The following is an 8,547-nucleotide window of genomic DNA, read 5'->3' as shown; positions in this document are numbered from 1 at the left end:
GTTGTGCTTATATAGAAAATTCATATCAGTTATGATATATATTTTTAAACTCTCAAATATCAATATCTGTATGTGCTTCGAAATATAGTGTCGGCTGTCATTTTTCAATTTTCTAATGTTTTATTCTCATTTATCACTTGTTTCCATCTTGAAGCGACATTCCTCAGGCTATTTGTGCTCCATTGTAAAACCCGTCCTTTTTGTCCAAATGTGTCCCAGCCTCCCTAAAACTGTAGCGTGCATCATCACCTGCAGGTCACCACCCTGTGTGTTCTCCATCCCTGCTCATCTGGCATTCAGGCATGCTACAATGACCCAGTGATGCTGTGTGACAGGCCAGGCAGGGCACTGGCTGTTTGTGTCAATCCAGATCAATCACTCCCTCTTCTGGACGGACAACGTCATCAATGCACAGAAAGGTCACAGGGTGTACTCAAGCCGGGCCTGATGTGGTGAGCAGAGTGGTCAGCAAGTGAACACCCTTGACTGACTGAGTGTCACCTTAATTGGAGGCAGTCGCATTATGAGTAAATTAAAATTGGTATTCCATTGCTCATTTTTGTTAAGGAAGAATTGAATGACTGGCGGTGTTTGAAATGTTTTTTTTAATTCTCCTGTGACTGGGTGTATACCAAAAGTATTAGGACTCTTTGTCGTATTGATTGATATTCCAGTGGGCAAGATGAGCCCTCAGATGCCCTGCATCTGACAGGGTCTCTATTCTCTAATGATACGTGTAAATATGGCCCATGGCTTACACTTCTATAGGAGAGCAGGAAGAAACAACACAATAGCCAAAATACAACCCATTTGAGAAAAAAACAACAAGAAACAGCACTTAACGGCCCAGAATGCACCGCACCCAAGGGACCAACCTCAATTACTGTTACACGTCCGAAGAGGAGAACTCTAGGAGAAGTGATTGCTGAGATGGAAATGGCTGTGTGTGTGTTTGTGCATGTGTGAGTGTGTTTTTGTGCGAGTGTGTGGGTTGGAGGAGGATGGATAGAAAGGCACTCAGTAAAAAGATCTTTCAGAAACACTTTGCCTCGGTGACGTTGACGCGAGCTGTTGATTGACGTGCACTTCTCGACAGAAACCAGAGCTATCAACCTATCTGCCACGCATTAAGAATGGCACGGTCCTTGGGGGGAGGGCCTAAGTGGTAAATGATGTTGCTCAAGACACTCTCTGTCAACAATGTGTGTGTATTTGCGAGTGTGCGAGTGCTGAGGATGGCAAAGTATTCAATCAAAGCTTTGATTGAAAAAGCCCTCGTGTCCTTAAAGATCAGAATTCTGTTCACTCATGTATAGGATGCATGTGTGTGTGTGTGCAGGGGCGAGTCTTTGTTTTAAATATAGTATGGTGCTATGCAGCCAAGGGGAAAACTGTGCTTAATTGTAGAAATCTGATGTCAGATGATATTTATGCGGTTAAATTGTGCATGGTTTTAATTTTAAGAAAGAGAGAGGCAAAAACATTTGCTGTAAGAAATCTTGTAGACCCATATTCTGTCTTTGGATATGGTAACAAAATGTCAGCCTTCGCTTGATATTTCATATTTTATAACCACGTTCCATTCATCATTGTGCTTGTTGGTTGATCATCAATTTGGTCTACTGAGACCAAGTTGTCACTAACAACTTTTGAGTTGAAGCAGATGAAAAAGTAAGCCAGATAAACAAGCTGTAATTGTAACGCAAGCTGCACTAGGGGGCACTCTGACTTTTCTGGTACTGCAGACTGCTGAGTATTGCACAGGGTTCAGTGTGTTCAGTGTCTGTGCACATGTGTGTGTGTCAGTCGGTGCAACCACTGGGGGTCCGGGCTGTGTGTTTACATGGCTGAATTTCCCATGACAAATGCGGTCAGAACATCATCTTGCCTTGGGAATGCACACAAAAAAGACACAGCCTTTACAACTCCGCTATTATTCTTTCTCTGCGAACATGTGCTTCCAATCTCTTGAAACACTTTTTTTTTCTTCGCAGTTTTACAATGTCATTAGAAAACAATGTTCTTTGTTTTGCACATTAGCTATGAATTAACGCTCCCGCCCATCTTAGTGCCCGCAGAGGAGGTTCTGATCCGCCGAGTTGCTCGCTGGGGCCCAGCTTTCCTCCTGTCAGAGCGAGGGTTCTTTCACTGCTGTTATATTTCAGGCTGTTATTGTTGGCCCTCTTGCTGCCTCGGTAAGATCTTTAGTCCTTTTCCCAAGCGATATAACCCCCACACACATCACACAGTATCTGACCCCTGTCTCCATGACACATGACAGGTCCGCGGTGGTGCGTGCGTGTGGGCATGTGAGCAAGGACTGGTGTGTGAGTGTGTGCATTTATGTGTGTATGCCTTCATGTAAAAGTGTAAGTGAATATGTGCGTGTGTGTGTACAGCATAAATATGTGTGCAAGTGTATTTGACACATTTTGTAGGTATTGAATATGCTAAAACAATGAGGCCACTTGTCACATGTTCAGAGTCACACAGACAACCCGCTGTGATCTCAAACCACACACACAGATGTTCCTAATTGGACTTAACTAGAATTCACATTCTTGTGGATAACCAGTCTGTTTATTTTTCTCTCTAAACTGGACTGGATTTCCACTTTCCCTGGTGAGAAAAAGGATGGAAGATGGTAAAAAATACGAGGAGGTTGATGAGAGAGGCTCCCACCGCAGTTTAGACCTCTAAAGCCAACTGTCAGTCCTGCTAAACTAGCGAACCTCAGTGGCAGTGATTTAATAAGTCACTCAGTGTATGATGGGAGTTTATGCCAATGTGCAGGACGTTGCAACTTAAAACAGCCATTGTCTTATTCCTCCACATGAGGGAATGGGCTTGGTGTAATTGTGAAGGCTTATGTTTATGAGTCAGGATGTTACAGTAAATCCTGTTGCTTTGTACATGGGCGAGAATGCGCACACATACACGCGGAGAAACCCACACAGGTATGCTCAAGTCCTGAGAGCATCTGCTCCTTTACAACCAGATTGAATTAGCAATTACAGAGAGTAAAAACCAGAACAAAACATCTGGAGCTGTAAGCAGCAGAGGTTATAAATCAGAGAGGGTGGGGGGGTATGAAAATGAGCCAAAGTGAGATTCTCAAGGACAGTGTCTCTGATTGGCCCATTAACATGCCAGGGGTGTCAAAAAGGACCCGAGGCAATGGGAGAAATGGGACAGAGCAGAGGGCTTTAGAGGGCGTATGGAACACCAGTGAATGGAGAGGTAGAGCATAGAGGGGAGAGCGCAGGAGAGGACCAGTGAGATACTGGAGGGCAGTGAAATGCAGTATTAGCAAAGATAATACAACTGAGGCGATACGTGGATGTTGTTTGTGTCTTGAACCACAGGAAATCATCCTGATAAGCAGAGAGAAAACTGTGGAAAAGCTGAAAGGAAGTTGTGAAAAAAGAGCTGGGGTGGGGTGGGGTGGGGGGTGTCGGTTGGGAAAAAACCTTGAGCTGCGTGGGTGCAAGAATTAAGAAACAGAGGCTGAAGATCACCACTTTGCCAAACCCTAATTATGCATGTTCGGACACAGAAAAATGCTTCAAGTAAACACGAGGCCGGGTGTTCATAAATGTATTTTAATGATTATATCCAGCTTGGTTTAAGTCCATATAAATGTGAGGTTGGAAAGCCGCAGTACCATTACCACATCTGTTTTTGCTATTATTGGCACAATAAATTACGTAGGCAATTTGTTTGCGCTGTTGTTAGAGTAATAGAATCAAATTATCCCATGTTAGGGAAATGATTATGTACGAAGCGGAACCCATCAGGGATTCACAAGGCAATCAGTGAAGTAAGACAGAGCTGAAACGTTGGCGCTCTGCACATCAACTGTTCCAGGTCCCCTACGTCATTTGAAAGAACTTCTCAACCTCGGATAGGAGACGATTGCACCTGGTTCACACAGAAGTAGACTGTTTCTCTGACTGATCTGGCAATGCTAAATCAGTGTAAAGCTACAGTTCCTGTTGTAGTAGATCTCCAGTACAGCAGTATAATCCAGTGGAGCTGTATGAAAAAGCATAGAGAGAGAGGGAGAGATAGGAGCGCAATCATAATTGAAAGAGTCTGACACAAGCGAAATGAGAAGTGTTCGCAATGAAGGACAATATCAAATGAGTCTTATCAATTAAAAGTCAGGGAACGGTGTTTACATTCCCCCTCCAAGGCCAGACACTGGGTGGATGTTTCAAATAGGTCAAGGTTGAAGTGAAAACAAAAGTTAGTCGATTAGCAGTCGAGGTGCAACATTCCTACTTTGTATGCTAATCTGGCAGATCATCATATCGTGTAGGCACTGCCTGCGATTCCACATCTGCACGCACTCATTTAATTATCCAAACACAATTCACAAAAGTCACTGGAAACAAACCAAACCAAAATAAAATAATTTGCATATATTTAAAAGAGCAGATAAAGTCCCTCGGGGTTGGTTAATATTTCAGAGGCATAATAATAATATGCTAAATCATTCACATTTTATCCAGCACCAAAACAAAGTGGCTTTGTCGATGTAATTAGGGTGTTTTAGAGTTGAATCACCCTGGCAAATGACCATGTTTTTCTCTCTGGGTGTGAATGTATCTAAGTCTCTCTCTCTCTCTCTCTCTCTCTCTCTCTCTCTCTCTCTCTCTCTCTCTCTCTCTCTCTCTTTCTCTCTCTCCCATATATACAGTATGTGTGTGTGTGTGTGTGTGTTTGTGTGTGTGCTTGTGTTGTATTGTCACCGTTCCTCCATGTGCGTGCAGTCTTAGAAAAGGATTGATTAAAGAGAGAGTGTCTGTCTCAGAGCAGTTAATGAGGTTTAGTCCCATGAGCTGTGAGGTTTTGGGTATGTGTGAGTGCACGTGTGCGTGTGTTAGCGTGTGCATGTAGACCTAGTGGAAGACGTTGTTAATTGGCTAAGACTTACTTTCAGCAGGGGGATAGTCAAGGGCACAGTGCCTCCACATTTGTGGGGAGCCATTTGTCGAACACGGTGATACGTTCACTTTCTATATTAAATATTATTTTGAGGGAATGATGAGTCAGTAGCAGGCGGGCAGAAAGAAGTGTGATTCTGATCATACTTGTAATTTAAAGCCTTGGATAAAACATCTGGATGTTTTTCTTCATGTTTGAATGATACAGAGAGAAATTAAGAAAACTAAAAGCTGAATGGAAAAAAAGGTTATTTTGCTGTTTGGTGTTACTTGAAGATGTGAATGAAACTCATTCATTTTTTCTCTCTGGGGACAAGAAGAAGAAGACAGGAAGGAAAGAGGAAGAAGAAGAGAGGAAAAGAGAATGAAAAAAAGAAATATAAAAAGACAGACACAGATGAGAGAAAGAGGAAATAAGGCAGGGAGGGAGAAAGAGAGATATTCCACAAAGGCCAAGGTACTGTAGATGGATACAATCTCACCTGCTCTGGTCTCCACACAGACCTGTCCGTCTACATACATACAGACCTGTATGTTCTGTAGCAGAGCAACACACAGCTCGTCTCAAACAGCAGGAAGCATCAACGCTTTCATGTGGAGCACAGCCCAAAGTAGAGCAAGATCACAATGTGTGTGTGTGTGTGTGTGTGTGTGTGTGTGTGTGTGTGTGTGTGTGTGCGTGCGCGTGCACGCCTGTGTGTGTGAAACCCAGGCTTTTCCCCCCTTGGGACCTGCACAAACACGCTTCCCATCTTTCCTTTGAGTTTCACATTCAAAGGTTCCACTCGTTCAGCTGTCAATCATTCTCTCAGCCAATCAAGGCCCTTCATTCTCAGTCTGTTTATAGATCAAGGGTGGTTTAAGCGTACGTATGTGATGTGACTGGAATTTTTACCATGACTAATACTAATACTGTAAATATTCATATTTTTTTTAAACATCACCAGTGGTGTCAATCAAAATCAACACTCATTGTGCCATACCGTGAGCATACGTGAAGTCTGCAGGTCCTGGAAACCTATTGTTGCTACTAGAAGGATGCCAGAAAATGCAGAAAGAAATCTGGACCAAGAAAAAAAAAGGTCTCAAATGTGGCTGAAAGGAATGAAGTAAGTTCATGGATGTATGAATGTAGAAAGAGAAAAATCTTTAAAAAGAGGCACAGCTGGAGGTTATAAAAGGAAGAGGCGTGTGTGGGTTAGGGCTGGTGTGTGTGTGTGTGTGTGTGTGTGTGTGTGTGTGTGTGTGTGTGTGTGTGCGTGTGCGTGCACCATATGTGTGCATTTGTGTTATCAAAAGAGATTCAGCACTGTATAGAGGCATTAACTATTGTGTTATAGGGCTATCGCAACCCAGATATGTCATGCTTAATTTAGTGGCTAAGAGTACAAGAGAAAAGGGGGAGTAAAAAACTACAAATTACAGTGAAATGTACAATATATCTGCAAGTATGAGTACATCACATAGCAACTGCATTTGCACTTTAACGCATAGGAAAACTGAGTAGAAAAGAGAGCTATACTGGTAGAGAAAGAGCATGAAACAGACGGAGCATCAGGTGACAGCAGGCGTTGTCAGACCTCACCTCTGATTGCCATCTATTATGATGGAACAATAGTTTCCTGTGGGCCATGCTAATGACCTGTGTTTGTCAGCAACTGGGGAAATTAACCCAAGCCATACTTTGTTTGCTTTATGAGAGGAGGGAATGTGACAAAGGGAGAGGAGCAGAGCGGGAGAAGGAGGAATCACTCACACACCTGTTAGTGTGGTGATAGGCGGCTGCCATATGTCCATACCTGCCCTGCGTGGGAACAGTGGGGTGAGGTTCAGTGACCAACAGAGGGCAGCAGAGGGCTTCAGTGCTCCCATCCCTCATAGGCGGGTCAAGAAAGCTCAGATTCCCAGACAATTCATGCCGCCTAGATCTACATGTCACCTCACAAATGTCCACTCAACACGTCCTTTGTACTTAATTTAGACGTGCAATTATTTAAGGTCATGGAGTGTTTGTGTCTGAACCTCAGGGCTGCCATGGTGAGATACTTGTTTGTTTTTTGTCAACTTTACCTATTTTTCCCAGCTGGAATAAGGAGGGAGCGAGGCTTGAACTGCGGGGCACTGGTAATGGCGGAGTGTGTGTTCTACAGCACGTCTCAGCGAGAAACTAGCTCGATCTATTCACACTACATGCAGAGCCGTGGCCTCCAGGCTTGAGTTCCTGCTTCGGTAATGACTCTGTTCCCCTGTGGAATGTAGAACATTGTCTTTCCTCAAATGAAGGAAAGCACTCAATCACACACACACGCACACACACACACACACACACACACACACACACACACACACACACACACACGCACACATGCACTTCAATATGAATGAAATTCACAAGGTTGTAAACATACACAGACAAAGTAGTGCACACTTGCATGTAAGTACACATAAAATACACATATACTAGCACCCACACCCACCCACCCACACACACACACACACACACACACACACACACACACACACTATCTCCCCAGTCTCAGAAACATTGATTGGGCCTCCCTCTCAGGTTTGCTTGCCTCTACCATGATCAATCAGTGAGTTTATAGACCACAATGTGTGGCAGCTTGTATTGCTCTTTCTCCCTCTTCGTTACCGATCAGAGAAAATCCCACTCTAAGCCAGCGCAATGCACATTCATACAATTTTAATGACTCTTAAATTAACCATCATATTTTTTGCTCCACTCCTTCACTGACTAAATCGCTTAATATGCATCAACACTGGCCTCACTTGTGGGTTCGCCGTGACATTTTTATAATTCCTTTGCACGGGCATTGTGTTTATTTATGAGTGTGTAGGCTTTTTTGGCTGATAAATGGCACAATTAAACAGTGCTCAGACACTCGAGCAGGCGTTTCAGGCTGCTGACAGATTTTTAGTGTCCTCTTCTTTGGCTAACGATGAAAGTAAATAATGTCTTAACGAGGTTGCCGGAGCAGTTGTTTGAGGATTCATTTTATATTTTACATTTGCTTTGAGCAGCAGTGGTTGAACACAACACAAAAGTGAGGTTCACAGCCTAGATTTTAACGCTTTGAACATAATTTAGTAGCTTGTTAACAAATTCCTTTACAATTATTGCTAAGGTTTCAAATGAAAATTGAAATCGTTTCTGAATTTTTCAGGATTGTGTCAGCAGTGAGCAGATTAATTACATTATTCAGAACGTTTTCCTTCTCTGTTTGAGTGAATGCAACAACTGTTTTTGCTGTATTGTTAGGCTTTAGGTGTCTCTTTCCGCCTATTTTCTATTTGTACAACATGATGGGGTCAAATAAGACAAAGTACAGCAGTGTTTGCAGGGTGCCACAGAATTCGTATCTTCCAACTTCCTGTATGCATTATTCAGGGGCCCCTATTGGCTACTGTGGATTTAGTGATGAAAGCAGCCTGACGCAATACTCAGCAACAGTGTTTTACAGTATTGTTTTACAAACTATTGTAAGGCAGGGTTAGAACAAGGGAGAGTATTAGCCAGGCCCTGGGAGGAGGGCAGCTTTATGAGCCCTCTGAGGCCGGCTGGGGAGCGCCTGGGCTC

This window comes from Chelmon rostratus, chromosome 9 (genome assembly GCF_017976325.1).
Source record: "Chelmon rostratus isolate fCheRos1 chromosome 9, fCheRos1.pri, whole genome shotgun sequence".
In the NCBI taxonomy this organism is placed as follows: Eukaryota; Metazoa; Chordata; class Actinopteri; order Chaetodontiformes; family Chaetodontidae; genus Chelmon; species Chelmon rostratus.
This window is presented reverse-complemented; position numbering follows the sequence as displayed.